This window comes from Curcuma longa, chromosome 16 (assembly GCF_044706935.1).
Source record: "Curcuma longa cultivar G26 ecotype Majalengka, Jawa Barat chromosome 16, ITB_CL_G26_1.1, whole genome shotgun sequence".
Taxonomy (NCBI): Eukaryota; Viridiplantae; Streptophyta; class Magnoliopsida; order Zingiberales; family Zingiberaceae; genus Curcuma; species Curcuma longa.
Window position 1 is genome coordinate 7,355,338 of NC_133876.1, and position 15,530 is coordinate 7,370,867.

The window sequence follows — 15,530 nt, forward strand, 5'->3', positions numbered from 1 at the left end:
ATATATATATATATATACGAAAACAAAAAAAGGGGGGAAATCCAGAGTTCTTGTGTGGTAGCTGGCCAAGGAGAGGGAAGATCCAATGAGTTCTTGTAGATCCGGACTCACCCAAGCAAGAAGAACGCGTAGACGTAGGAAAATCGTCGAGAAGATCTTCTTCTCCGAAACTCTAACGGAAGAATCATAAGAAACTTAGCGCAGGTGGTAAGTACATCTCTCACCTGCAGTATGAGTTGTTCCGTTGTTTTCTTTATTCTTTCCACAGTATGATTTTATAGAGCATGCATAAAGTACTATTTCCATGACATCATTTTATGTTAAAGCATGTGTAAATTGTTTCTTTCCAAATTGCATGATATAAGAAGTATAAGAAAAGTATTTTACTTTAGACAGGCGGGTATCGGGCACGAGGCCCATAAGTTCTCTGGTAGAATTCGGATTGTAACACCCATATTATTTTTCCCTATTTTTAGGATTTTTAATTAGATTTAAAATTATAATAAAGGTTATTTAGTTAAATGATAGAAGGAAAAATTCATCTTTGCAAAGACGAATTAAACAAATTGGTTTAGGTCAAATTAGAGACCGTTTAGTTAGTGAACCAAATGAACCAAGATTGAACCAAACTAAACCAAATTAATTGGGTTCATACTGGAAGGGGTTTTGATAAAATAAAATAGGTGAAAAGATTCGTTTTACAAAGACAAATCCAACAAAATTAGTTTGGGTTAAATCGGAAGTCGTTTGGTTAGTGAACCACGCGAACCAAAATTAAACCCGATTCGCTACAGTAACAGGTTCAATTGTTTTAATTGGGTTTAGCCGGTGGTTTAGATTTAATCGGATTTGGGTTTACTGTGCATTCCCTATTAAAAATACGCGCAACTATTCTGTTCACCGCGCCCGCATCTCGCGCAGACCGCGCCCGGCCCGCCGCCGCCCGCGTCCGTCGGCGGAAAACCCGGGACGGAGAAGGCTTTAAAGGCGGGTCGAACCCTAGCTGACCCCCAGCTCGACCAGCGCCGCCGTCCCCTGCAGACCGCAACCCTCCGCCGTCGCCTGTTGTGAGGAAACGCCGCTAGACGCCCTGCCGGCCCTCTGCCGCGTAACTACTGGATTGGCCGGAGAATGAGAAAGTAAAGTGTGCATCTTTTTGTTTTGCTGGAGATGCAAGAATGTGGTGAGAAAGGGTAAAGGCTAAGAGAACGGTGAATCAAATGACTTGGGCGGATTTTGAAACTGAATTCCTTGAAGAATACTTTCACATGAGAGTTACCAACAGACACTACGACGAGTTTACGGAGTTCCGACAAGAGAACTTATCAGTTGAAGAGGCCGTGAAGAAGTTTAATAGGCTAGCCCGTTTATGCCCCGAGCTAGTCAGCACTGAAAAAGAAAGGGTAAGATTGATGCTCAAGATGCTGCGACCTGAAATCGCTCTTAATGTGGCCGGAGGAGTCAATAGACCACAGACTTCTGAAGAGCTAATTAATAGTGCTTTGATCACTGAGCACTATTTAAACAGCATAAAGATCAACAATTTGCAACAGAAGCAAGCCTCAAGTGAGAATAGGAATTTTGGAAATTCGGGAAGTCAGAAATATCAAGGTAACCAACAGAACTGGAAGGAAACAATAACGGTAACAAAAGGAAGCATTGGGAACAAAGGACTCCAGGAGGTAACTCAAAAGGGGGTTCAATAAGTAAACAAACTAGATATCCTTCATGTTCTAAGTGTGGGAAGATGCACCCTGGATATTGTCGACAAGGCACGAGGGAATGCTACACATGTGGCTTAGAAGGGCATATGGCCAAGTTTTGCCCTACCAAGGCAAATCAACCCCAACAACAACCAAATCCCTATGAGGGTAAACCTGCTCAACTACATCAGATGCAGGCAACACTAGAGGGACCTCACATCAATCAAGGATGGTTGGAGGCCCCACCGGTCACCACAAATGCCCGAGTGTTCGCCCTTACCAATGAAGAAACAACTCGGGAACATGAAAAAGATATGAGATAAAAGTACCCCGGAGTTGTTCTAAGTTTCGAGGACGAAACTTTTATAAGGTATGGGAGATTGTAACACCCGTATTATTTTTTCCTATTTTTAGAATTTTTAATTAGATTTAAAATTATAATAAAGGTTCTTTAGTTAAATGATAGAAGGAAAAATTCATCTTTGCAGACGAATTAAACAAATTGGTTTAGGTCAAATTAGAGACTGTTTAGTTAGTGAACCAAATGAACCAAGATTGAACCAAACTGAAAAAGTTGATTGGGTTCATACTGGAAGGGGTTTTGATAAAATAAAATAGGTGAAAAGATTCGTTTTACAAAGACGAATCCAACAAAATTAGTTTGGATCAAATCGGAGGTCGTTTGGTTAGTGAACCACGCGAACCAAAATTAAACCCGGTTCGCTATAGTAACAGGTTCAATTGTTTTAATTGGGTTTAGCCGGTGATTTAGATTTAATCGGGTTTGGGTTTACTGTGCATTCCCTATTAAAAATACGTGCAACTATTCTGTTCACCGCGCCCGCGTCTCGCGCAGACCGCGCCCGGCCCGTCGCCGCCCGCGTCCGCCGGCGAAAAACCCGGGACGGAGAAGGCTTTAAAGGCGGGCCGACCCCCAGCTCGACTAGCGCCACCGTCCCCTGCAGACCGCAACCCTCCGCCGTCGCCTGTTGCGAGGAAACGCCGCCAGATGCCCTGCCGGCCTCTGCCGCGTGACGCCCGATCGCCGCTCGACGCCGCACGCCGTCGCCTCCTCCGCCCGACGCCACCGTGAAGACGTTGCCGACCTTCGCCACTGACCAGCACCGCCACCCGTGCCGCCTCCTCTGTTCTGCCGAGTTGAAGACGAGCGCAGCAAAAACAAAAGGAATTATTAATTAGATTAATTGATTAAGGTAAAGTTTAATTAATTAAAGTTAGGTTTGTTGATTAAGCTAGTTTAGTTAATAATCCGATACTAATCAGTTAATTGTTAATAATTAGTAATGTGTGCAGCTTCCAAGTAATAAAGAATATGTATGTTTTCTCTTCTTTTAGAATAATTTTTAAGTTAGACATGTTTATTATGACTAGCATAAAGAATGATTCTTAAGTTATATATATGTTTATTATTAGTAAAAAGAATAATTTTTAAAGTTAAAACATTTTGTATGTTTAACAAAATCCCTACAAAAGAGGTTAAGACTAAAAGAAGAGCTTATTCAACTTCAACTTGTAAGGACAAAGATAAAGTAAGGATCTTTGTAAGTTGAAAAACCTAAAAAAAAATGATTCTTCAAGTTAGTATATGGAATAACTGCTTTTTCTATACATGTAGGTTTTGGATTTTGGTGAAAGTACTTAAGGGAATTGTAATAGGAAAAATATTTTTTCTTACTAGGAAGGTAGGATTATGGATAAAATTTAGAAAATAATACTTGAGAAATACTTAACCAATTAACTTGTTGATGGTATTTGATATAGATCTAAGAAGAGGTAAGGGCAACGTCATGTAAGAGAAATATAAGAAATCTTTGTAAGACATGAAATTATGTCTAATTTGTATATAATAAACTAATGCAATAGTATATTTTAGTTCGGATGATACATTTGATGGAAGCCGAAACTATGATTCTAAGTTCATTTAAACCATTTAACTGGTAGAGGACTTGATATTAAACTTGGAATAGTAAGGAATTTCGGAGAAGATCCATTTTTGAAAGTAAATATGGATGACATGAGTAAACGTTTGAAATTAGTAGACTATTATATGTTGGAAAGATCGGAAATGAGATTTCATTTTAGAGAAATTATTGATGCAGTCAACCAATTAAGGTAGTTATTGACGGAATCAAAGATTCGAAGAAGCAACTCAAGAACGTGAAGAAGATATGAGATAAAAATACCCAAGAGTTGTTCTAAGTTTCGAGGACGAAACTTTTATAAGGATGGGAGATTGTAACACCCGTATCTTCCCCCACTTAAGATTATTTGTTAGATTTAGAATATTTCATAAAGAGATAGGGGTTAATTATAAATAATACTAATGAATTCGTAAAGATTCACTACTAGAAAAAAGTTAATAGACAACGCCCCAAAGACAATGGTTTTTAGCAAAAGCGTTGTGGTTTTTCAATTTACAATGTTTTTAGTCAAAACCGTTGTCTTTGAAAACTAAAAGACAATGTTTGTTCAGAAAGCGTTGTCTATTAGTGTTGATTTTGGGTCAACCACAACACTTTTAAAAAACCGTTGTCGAAAACGTTATCTTTTAGCAGGTTTTTTTGCCAAAGATAACGCTTTTAAAAAGTATTGTCGTTGACCGTTGTCGTTGAGGGTTTAGAGGGTTTATATCCAGGTTTTTTATCGAGCAGTCCGCGATTTCGTTCTTCTCCCGCCCCATTTTCGTGTCTCTCCCGCTCGCACCTCGCTCGTCTTCTCACGCCCCCTCTCGCACTTCTCTAGCTACTTTTCTTCCGACTCCCTCCCCTTTCGTGCTCTTCCAGGTCCGTGCTCCCCTCTAGGGCGGTGCTCGTCCAGGTCCGATTTCCCTCTAGACGTGAAGGTTTTAAAGGCGGCGAAGGAAACCCTAAGACGATATCCCTCAGCCTGCTGCGCCGCCTTTCCCCTCGCGATTTCCCTCTACCCTCCGCCGCCAGCCGCCGCGCCTCCTCTGCCCCTCCTCTACGGCTCTACCGACGCCACTGCCGCCGCACCCTTTCCGTGTCGGAGAGGAAGGAATAGCCGCCGACCGGGGCGATGAACTAGCGTGTTCGATAGGTTTTGGCGAAGAGCAGATTTCGATTGCTGCTATAAATGAACTGTTTTCCCTGTTTCAGCCCTCGCCGGAGGGGAATCGACGGTAGGATTGAAGCCGCCCCTCGCTCCGATTCTACTTCGAGAGTAGCGGTCAATGCTTCTTCAGGTGGGTGGCTCAAACCCTAAAGTACCTCAAAACTTGATTTATATCCTCATTCTTGGTTCCAAACTTAGCTCTTTTTTTGATGCGCGATACGAAAGGAGAAGACTACATCGTATCAAGAAAGCTGGAGGAGCGAATCCGCGAAAAAGTTCGCCTTTAAGGATCTCGCAACGGCCTGCCGGAACTTTCAAAAGGCCAATGTAATCGGTGAAGGGGGTTTCGGTAGGGTTTACAAAGGGCGACTTGATATAGGACAGGCAAGTGATTTCCCTCCCCCTTCTTCTTCCTCCTTCGCTTCCTACTGAACAAAACTCAACCTTTTGATGTTTTGTTCACAAAAATGACATCTCGGGGAGCAGACGGTGGCCATCAAGCAGCTTAACCATGACGGTGCGCAGGGAAGTAAAGAATTCCTGGTGGAGGTTCTGATGCTGGTGGTGCTGCAGCATCCGAAGCAATAAAAGCAGCAGGAGATGCTGCAGCTGAACTTGTGAAGACTGCTGCAGTAGAGGTAACTTTCACATGATCATCTTGCTTTATCATTTTCATACACTAATGTTACTCATTTGTTATCTAGTCATGGGAAAATACAAATGATGAAGAAGCTGCCATTTCAGCTGCTACTGCAGCTGCAACTACTGTAGTTGATGTTGCTAATGCTACAAAGGTCTCAAGGTAATTCAGTAACCTCTTAGTCTATTCAGCACATCTAAACACTTATTTTTTATTTTTTGGTTTGCTGTGCACATGTAATTCCTTTCTTTCTGTTGGATAATTGCAAAATTTTCTGGTTTAGGAGTGAATGTCAAATTGATGAAAATTTAATGGCATCCAAGGCTACAGAAGTGGAACAGGATGAACAACCTTTAGATATAATCATCTTGGATAAAGAGATTCTGGCAAGGCTTAGACAAAAATGTTGCATTCAGTGCCTGGAAATTCTGGGAGAATATGTTGAAGCTTTTGGCCCTATTCTGCATGAAAAGGGTGTTGATGTCTGCCTTGCCTTGTTTCAAAAGAGCTTTGAAGAAAAACCAAGTCGTTTAGCTTTACTGCCAGAAGTACTCAAACTTATATGTGCCTTAGTTGCTCATCGTAAGTTTGCTGCATTATTTGTTGATCGTGGTGGAATGCAAAAACTTCTTTCTGTCCCTAGAGTTTTGCAGACTTACTTTGGCCTTTCATCATGCTTATTTACCATTGGTTCTCTCCAGGTACTAGTGAAGCACATTAAATGGAGTACAATTCTCTCCTTTTTCAATTCTTACTAAGTGCACCATTCATGTTGGCTTTATCAAGTCATTTAATGATATATTTTTGCAGGTTATTATGGAGCGTGTCTGTGCGCTTCCATCTGATGTGGTGGGTAAGGTGGTCGAGTTAGCTCTTCAGCTTCTGTTATGCCCCCAAGACCAAGCTAGAAAAAATGCAGCTATCTGTATTTTTCAGTATATGATTGCAGTCAAACATTACTTTAACCTTGCACACACAATTGCTCACATTCAAATTTCAGTATATGTATAAATAACTTTCGTATTTTCCATGTTATGTTTCTGTATTTTTATGTTAGGTAATCCATCCAGCATTGAATGTCTTGGAACGGAATGGTGAATCCAATTTTGTGGAGAGAAGTAATACAACAGTTTCTGGTGGTGGCTCAGTTGTCCCTGCTTCACCATCTGGAGTGGTTGGAGATCGCAGAATATCTTTAGGATCTGGGTTTGGATGTGCCGGCCTTGCATCCCAGTTGGAACAATGCTATCATCAGGCAAGAGAGGTTGTTCGTGCAAATAATGGTATAAAAGTTCTTTTGCATCTTCTGCAACCACGAATGATTACACCACCTGCAGCCTTATATGTATGAAGTGTTTTAGGGTATATAGATTATTGCTGTAGGACAGAAGACTGCCACCTAGATGTGATGACTGACCTGTTATCTTATGAGACCCAACACTAGCTCAATACTTAATCCCAAATTAATAGTACCTCACACATCTAAGCTTATAGTCCCTCTTTATTGGCCCACAATTATCTTTGTTGAACTAAATTAGGGTGTCACAATTTCTCCACTTGGCTTTGACATCGTGGTTAAGGACAATGTCGAACTCAATTCAAAATCATCCATAATTAGCAGGGAGTGAGCTCAATGGTGGCTCTACCATTACATAGCTCTTTCCAATATCATAGGATGTCAATTTTCACAACTTGCCTAGATAAGAGACTTATCCACTGCCATCAAATGCTTAAGCAAGTCAATAATAACTTACTCATTTAAGCGTATAAACCCTTCTTGATGGTTCACTGTTCTTCATTGGGACAAAAATACTAGACAACTATGGATATCCACCTGTTTGAGTTCTAATTTATCTCACATTTGTGGGAGTCGGTAAGATTTACCATTATGAACTCAATCTTTGATACCAAGTAATTTGCATATGAATGTTTTCTTTCACTGACCCTTTCTTTCTTGAAATTTCATATTCTCATTAATATTATTTTTTTAATTCTGTTGTCTTTAATTAGCTTTACCTTGTCTCTTGTGGGCATTGACATATAGTTTTACCTTATCAGAATTAAAAATGGTCCGTCTAACTCTCCTCGTTGAAGTTGTATTTCAGGTGGGAAAAAAACTGTCAGAACTAATTCGAGATTTAGGCGGCCAGGCAGGTGGAGTAGAACAAGGTCGATGGCAGTCTGAACTAACCCAAGTAGCTGTAGAATTGATAGCAGTAAGTAACAATAAGATGTCTTGTTATTTATACCTCATAGGAATGTATCTCATTTCAGAAAGCAACTTTTAGGAATCATGATAGCTTCTCATACCAAAAAGTTTAGTTAGCTTCGTTCCATATGCACTTGTCTTTCTTGCATTTTTGGTCTGCTTGCTATGCACTGTATCACATTTGTTTTCAATTTACTCCATTTGACTTCTTTTATTTTGTAGATCATTCTGGCAGGGCAAGCACCATAGCAGCTACTGATGCTGCAGCTCCTACATTGAGACGAATTGAAAGAGCAGCAATTGCAACAGCAACTCCTATAACATACCATCGAAGGTCTTTCTTTAAACTCTGAACATATTACTAGTTTGTTTTATCCAACTTGACTGCTATGTTCTTGTATGTCTGCACGCACCCATCCACTTTCTCCTTTTCTCCTCAGGGAACTGTTGCTGCAAAGAAGAGACAACTGGCCTTTCCAGCCCACTTTTCCCAAGGGAAAAGTAGCATTCTACAACGTTTCTTCCTTGAAGGCACTGGTCCCAAGGGAAGTTGTAACTTGAATTTGTGTTATGAACTTATATAAGTTGTATGTTATGGACATGCTGTATGTTATCAATTTGTGTTATGAACCTACTGTATGAATGGTTTTTGTGTAAATATAAGTTGTATGTTTTGTATGTGATTTAGTAACTTTTGTAGCCAATGGTTTTGTATTTACAAAATATATTATTTCATATTTACTGCTAAAAAAATCAAAAGACAACGCTTTTAAAAACGTTGCAAAACCCAAGCAATTTGTAAAAAAATTACAACGCTTTTTAACCATTGCAAAATGTGTTGTCATATCTATTAAAAATAACGTTTTTAAAGCGTCGCAAAAAATGTTATAATATTTACAACGCTTTTTCTGCGTTGCGAAGGTGTTGTCGATGTTAACAAAGACAACGCTTAAAAAGCGTTGTCGTTGAGGGACCCCTTTTACAACAGGGCCTCTTACAACGCTTTTTAACCCACAAAGACAATGCATTTTCCGCGTTGTCTATTAACATTTTTCTAGTAGTGATTAAAGAGGGGTTAATTATTAGATTTAATAATTAAGCATTAAAGGCTAAGTAGTTAACTGGATTGTAAGGCCCGAAAATTCTCAAAAATAATTTTAGAAATATTCTATGATTTTTCTAGAATTTTAGAATATTTTTTTGAAATTTTTGGAGTAGCGGAAGTAGCAAAAATAAATAGGAAGAAAAAACATCCAACGCAGGATTTGAACCCGCAACCTTTAGAAATCTACAACTTCTAAAATATCGCCAATAACCAAACAGCCTAGCAGTCTGTTCCAAATAAGAAAGAACCAAATTTTTATTTATCGGTGAGTTAGGTCTAGGAATCACTTAATATAAATAGGAGGCTTAAGAGAGGATTTGGATTATCTTCGAAACCCCTTCCCTCACCTCTCGCCCAGAACGTCGTCGCCCTCTTTTCTCCTCCCTCTCGGCGCCTCAAACCCGAAGAACGAAGATTTCGTCCCCGAGGATCACAAGGAAGGTTTCCGGAGAACTTCTTCCATAAGGACGCTCCTCTCCGCGAGAAGAACGGGTAGACATAGGAAGATCGTCGAGAATATCTTCTTCTCTAACGAAAGAATTGTAAGGAAATTAGCGCAGGAAGTAAGTACCTCTCACCTGCAGTATAAGTAGATCCGTGTGTACGCATAAAATCCATAGTTTTAGATATTCGAGATTTATGTATGTATGTGGAGATTATAAACATGTAAGGTGTTTAGAATTCATAACATGTTTATGAAATAGTTACCTTGCCTCAGTAATTATGAACCATAGATCGTCCATTGGGTGAGCTCCTAGATCGCCCCTAGGCCCTAGACCGCCTAGTATATGCAAGGTTAAAGAAAAGGAATTATTGATAAAGTATTTTACTTTTATTTTATGGCATGTGCTTGGACTCCAGTTCGTCCATTGGGTGGGCTCCTAGATCGCCCCTAGGCCCTAGACCGCCTAGTAGTACCCTAATGGGTTCGGGATTAGCTACCTCGGGTCTAATTAGGGATGCGCGCATAGTTAGCACAATGCCGGGCCCATATCAGGATGATTAGTATTTTCACTTACTATATGTATAAAGTTTCAAAAGTTCATTATTAGTCAAGTGAAATCAGTTTTCCTCCAAGATCATGTGTAGTTCGGTTAGATTCTCATGTCAGTAGCTTATGCTTTTCGTTCATGGGTTTTTATGATGATTATGGCATAATATTATGTTTCAGTAAGAATATTTGAAAAGCATGAAAATATTTTCTTACATGTGTTTTTAAAGGCATGATTTTGAAATATGTATTATTTTGTGAGTAGGATGGTACTTGCTAAGCTTTATGCTTATAGTTTATTTTCCTTATACTGCAGATAATGGCAAAGGAAAACAAGAGTAGCGGAGGCGGCAGGGACGATGTGAAGTGTGTGCTGTGGTGGAACATAGAATAAAGATCCTTGGGGAACTTGCATTATGTTCAGAGTAGAATGAACTAGATTTATATGTTATTTAATTCCGCACTTTTAGTTGAACAATATGCATGATGTTATGTTTAGATTTCTTATTATTGTGAGATGAGTTAATCATGGTAGCCTGCTTAGTATTCTTATGTTTTACTTGCAATTGACATATTACTAATACATGCTAATTAGAAGCGAAATGCATAGCTTAAGGTTAGAGAACCAATTCTGAGGTTAACATACTACTTATGATGAAATTAATTGATAGGAATGCTCAGTTTCAGTGCTAAGTTGATACAAAGTCGAGGTTTCTAAATTCATGCTTAGGAATCGTTAAATTATGTCTAATTGTCATGCAAGCATGTGTTTATTCCACCATCACATAGTAAGAAATTTCAAATTAATAGTAGATTTTAGTAAGTATATGTAACGGATCGCCTTAGAGGTAAGAAGGGCCCGAAAATACTCAAAAATAATTTTAAAAATATTCTATAATTTTTCTAGAATTTTAGGATATTTTTCTGGAATTTTTAGAGTAGCGGAACAAAAAGAAGCTTAAACGAGATTCGAACCCGCGACCTATTGAAATCTACACCCTTTAAAATAATTTCAATAACTAAGAGAGCCAGCAAATCTGTTCCAAAAAAAAAGGAACCGAATTTAATTATAGTCGAGTTAGGTTTAAAAATCGGAAAATGTCCGAGGCGGGATTCGATCCTGCGACCTTTTAGAATTTAGAACTCTTAAAATAGTTCCAATAACCAAGTGCCCAACAGGTCTGTTACAAAAAAGAAGGAATCAAATTTTATTTATCGGTGAATTAGGTCTAGGAATCACTTAATATAAATAGGAGGCTTAAGAGAGGGTTTTGATTATCTTCGAAAATCCTTCCCTCACCTCTCGCCCAGAACGCCGTCGCCCTCTTTTCTCCTCCCTCTCGGCGCCCCAAACCCGAAGAACGAGGAGTCCGTCCCCTAGGATCATAAGGAAGACTTCCGGAGAACTTCTTCTACAAGGGCGCTCCTCTCTGCGAGAAGAACGCATAGACATAGGAAGATCGCCGAGGAGATCTTTTTCTCTAACGGAAGAATTGTAAGAAAATTAGCGCAGAAGGTAAGTACTTCTCACCTGCAGTATAAGTAGCTCCGTGTGTACGCATAAAATCCATAGTTTTAGATATTCGAGATTTATGTATGTATGTGGAGATTATAAACATGTAAGGTGTTTAGAATGCATAACATGTTTATGAAATAGTTACCTTGCCTCAGTAATTATGAACCCTAGATCGTCCATTGGGTGGGCTCCTAGATCGCCCCTAGACCCTAGACTGCCTAGTATATGCAAGGTTAAAGAAAAGAAATTATTGATAAAGTATTTTACTTTTGTTTTATGGCATGTGCTTGGACTCCAGTTCGTCCATTGGGTGGGTTCCTAGATCGCCCCTAGGCCCTAGACCGTCTAGTAGTACCCTAATGGGTTCGGGATTAGCTACCTCGGATCTAATTAGGGATGCGCGCACAGTTAGCACAATGTCGGGCCCATATCAGGATGATTAGTATTTTCACTTACTATATGTATAAAGTTTTCAAAAGATCATTATTAGTCAAGTGAAATCAGTTTTCCTCCAAGATCATGCGTAGTTCGGTTAGATTCTCATGTCAGTAGCTTATGCTTTTAGTTCATGGGTTTTTATGATGATTATGCCATGATATTATGTTTCAGTAAGAATATTTGAAAAGCATGAAAATATTTTCTTACATGTGTTTTTAAAGGCATGATTTTGAAATATGTATTGTTTTGTGAGTAGGATGGTACTTGCTAAGCTTTATGCTTATAGTTTATTTTCCTTATACTGCAGATAATGGCAAAGGAAAACAAGAGTAGCGGAGGCAGTAGGGACGATGTGAAGTGTGTGCTGTGGTGGAACATAGAATAAAGATCCTTGGGGAACTTGCTTTATTCAGAGTAGAATGAACTAGATTTATATGTTATTTAATTCCACACTTTTAGTTGAACAATATGCATGATGTTATGTTTAGATTTCTTATTATTGTGAGATGAGTTAATCATGGTAGCCTGCTTAGTATTCTTATGTTTTACTTGCAATTGACATATTACTAATACATGCTAATTAGAAGCGAAATGCATAGCTTAAGGTTAGAGAACCAATTCTGAGGTTAACATACTACTTATGATGAAATTAATTGATAGGAATGCTCAGTTTCAGTGCTAAGTTGATACAAAGTCGAGGTTTCTAAATTCATGCTTAGGAATCGTTAAATTATGTCTAATTGTCATGCAAGCATGTGTTTATTCCACCATCACATAGCAAGAAATTTCAAATTAATAGTAGATTTTATTAAGTATAAGTAACGGATCGCCTTAGAGGTAAGAAGGGCCCGAAAATTCTCAAAAATAATTTTAAAAATATTCTATAATTTTTCTAGAATTTTATGATATTTTTCTGGAATTTTTAGAGTAGCGGAAGTAGCGGAACAAAAAGAAGCTTAAGCGAGATTCGCACCCGCGACCTATTGGAATCTACACCCTTTAAAATAATTCCAATGACTAAGAGAGCCAACAAATCTGTATAAAAAAAAAAAGGAACCGAATTTAATTATAGTCGAGTTAGGTTTAAAAATCAAAAAATGTCCGAGGCGGGATTCGATCTTGCAACCTTTTAAAATTTAAGACTTTTAAGATAGTTCCAATAACCAAGTGCCCAACAAGTCTGTTACAAAAAAGAAGGAACCAAATTTTATTTATTGGCGAATTAGGTCTAGGAATCACTTAATATAAATATGAGGCTTAAGAGAGGGTTCTGATTATCTTCGAAAACTCTTCCCTCACCTCTCGCCCAGAACGTCGTCGCCCTCTTTTCTCCTCCCTCTCGGCGCCCCAAACCCGAAGAACGAGGAGTCCGTCCCCTAGGATCATAAGGAAGACTTCCGGAGAACTTCTTCTACAAGGATGCTCCTCTCTGCGAGAAGAACGCATAGACATAGGAAGATCGCCGAGGAGATCTTTTTCTCTAACGGAAGAATTGTAAGAAAATTAGCGCAGAAGGTAAGTACCTCTCACCTGCAGTATAAGTAGCTCCGTGTGTACGCATAAAATTCATAGTTTTAGATATTCGAGATTTATGTATGTATGTGGAGATTATAAACATGTAAGGTGTTTAGAATGCATAACATGTTTATGAAATAGTTACCTTGCCTCAGTAATTATGAACCCTAGATCGTCCATTGGGTGGGCTCCTAGATCGCCCCTAGGCTCTAGACTGTCTAGTATATGCAAGGTTAAAGAAAAGGAATTATTGATAAAGTATTTTACTTTTGTTTTATGGCATGTGCTTGGACTCCAGTTCGTCCATTGGGTGGGTTCCTAGATCGCCCCTAGACCCTAGACCGCCTAGTAGTACCCTAATGGATTCGGGATTAGTTACCTCGGATCTAATTAGGGATGCGCGCACAGTTAGCACAATGCCGGGCCCATATCAGGATGATTAGTATTTTCACTTACTATATGTATAAAGTTTTCAAAAGTTCATTATTAGTCAAGTGAAATCAGTTTTCCTCCAAGATCATGCGTAGTTCGGTTAGATTTTCATGTCAGTAGCTTATGCTTTTAGTTCATGCGTTTTTATGATGATTATGCCATGATATTATGTTTCAGTAAGAATATTTGATAAGCATGAAAATATTTTCTTACATGTGTTTTTAAAGGCATGATTTTGAAATATGTATTGTTTTGTGAGTAGGATGGTACTTGCTAAGCTTTATGCTTATAGTTTATTTTCCTTATACTGCAGATAAGGGCAAAGGAAAACAAGAGTAGCGGAGGCGGCAGGGACGATGTGAAGTGTGTGCTGTGGTGGAACATAGAATAAAGATCCTTGGAGAACTTGCATTATGTTCAGAGTAGAATGAACTAGATTTATATGTTATTTAATTCCGCACTTTTAGTTGAACAATATGCATGATGTTATGTTTAGATTTCTTATTATTGTGAGATGAGTTAATCATGGTAGCCTGCTTAGTATTCTTATGTTTTACTTGCAATTGACATATTACTAATACATGCTAATTAGAAGCGAAATGCATAGCTTAAGGTTAGAGAACCAATTCTGAGGTTAACATACTACTTATGATGAAATTAATTGATAGGAATGCTCAGTTTCAGTGCTAAGTTGATACAAAGTCGAGGTTTCTAAATTCATGCTTAGGAATCGTTAAATTATGTCTAATTGTCATGCAAGCATGTGTTTATTCCACCATCACATAGCAAGAAATTTCAAATTAATAGTCGATTTTATTAAGTATAAGTAATGGATCGCCTTAGAGGTAAGAAGGGGGGCGTTACAATATATACCTTATGAGGTCGGCTAAAACTATATTATGAGGTCTGTCCTGGTTTAGTAACTTTTAATTATGATTTAATGATAATTACTTTACTTTTTTATACCCGACCTTACCTAATGTCCACGTGGTCATATCCGGACTTGATCGAATCATTCACGAATGGCTTGGCTCATTTATCGCTAGCTACATGACCCTAGTTTTAAGGCAGTTGGGTGAAGTTCCAACGGGCTTTGAAAGGCAAATTTAGACTAAAAAAATTTGCCCTTTTTATTATGAAATAAAAAAAATTTAAAAAAAAACTATTTTAAAGAAAATGATGCGCCATTTTAATTTTTCTCAAAAATTAAGTTTATATCAAGGCCTGAGTTGCGGGCCCATTAAAGGCCCACGCAACGCTTTCCTTAGCTTATCCAAGCAAGAAGCCTTGTGCCACGAGTGGTTAGTAATTCTCTCGTTATCGCCTCCATTCCGCCCTCCCTCCAGCCTCCGACTCAGCAACGAGAACGGAGAGGCAATGGCCACTACCGCCGGCGTCATCCCCTCCGCCTCCACCATAACCTACCGCATGAGACCTGCTGCTAGATGCGCCTCAGCCGGCCCTCTTTCCTCCTCTTCCTCCTTTCCTTCTCGTCATCATCGCCTCCCTCGTCCGTTCCGTCTCCGGCCCGCGAATCCTTCCTGGAAAAGAAGCCCTAAGTCTAGGGTATGTTCTTCGAGATTTTTAATTGAAGATCTTTGCCGCAATTGCTGATGCTGTTCTTCTTTTATCACTTGCCAGGACTTACGGTTGGTTTGTTACGCCGCCAAGGAGCCGCTCAAGGTGATGATATCGGGGGCTCCTGCCTCCGGAAAAGGAACTCAGTGTGAGATGATCGTGAAGAAGGTGCGTTCTCTATCTTTATGTTATGCCACTATGCAATTTTCAACTTGAAAGTTTGCATAGAAGGATCAGTCTTCCCAGTTGATGGAGACTTGACAATATACACGGACTGGAATTATCTAAAAGTTTTCTATTGTTAACCCAA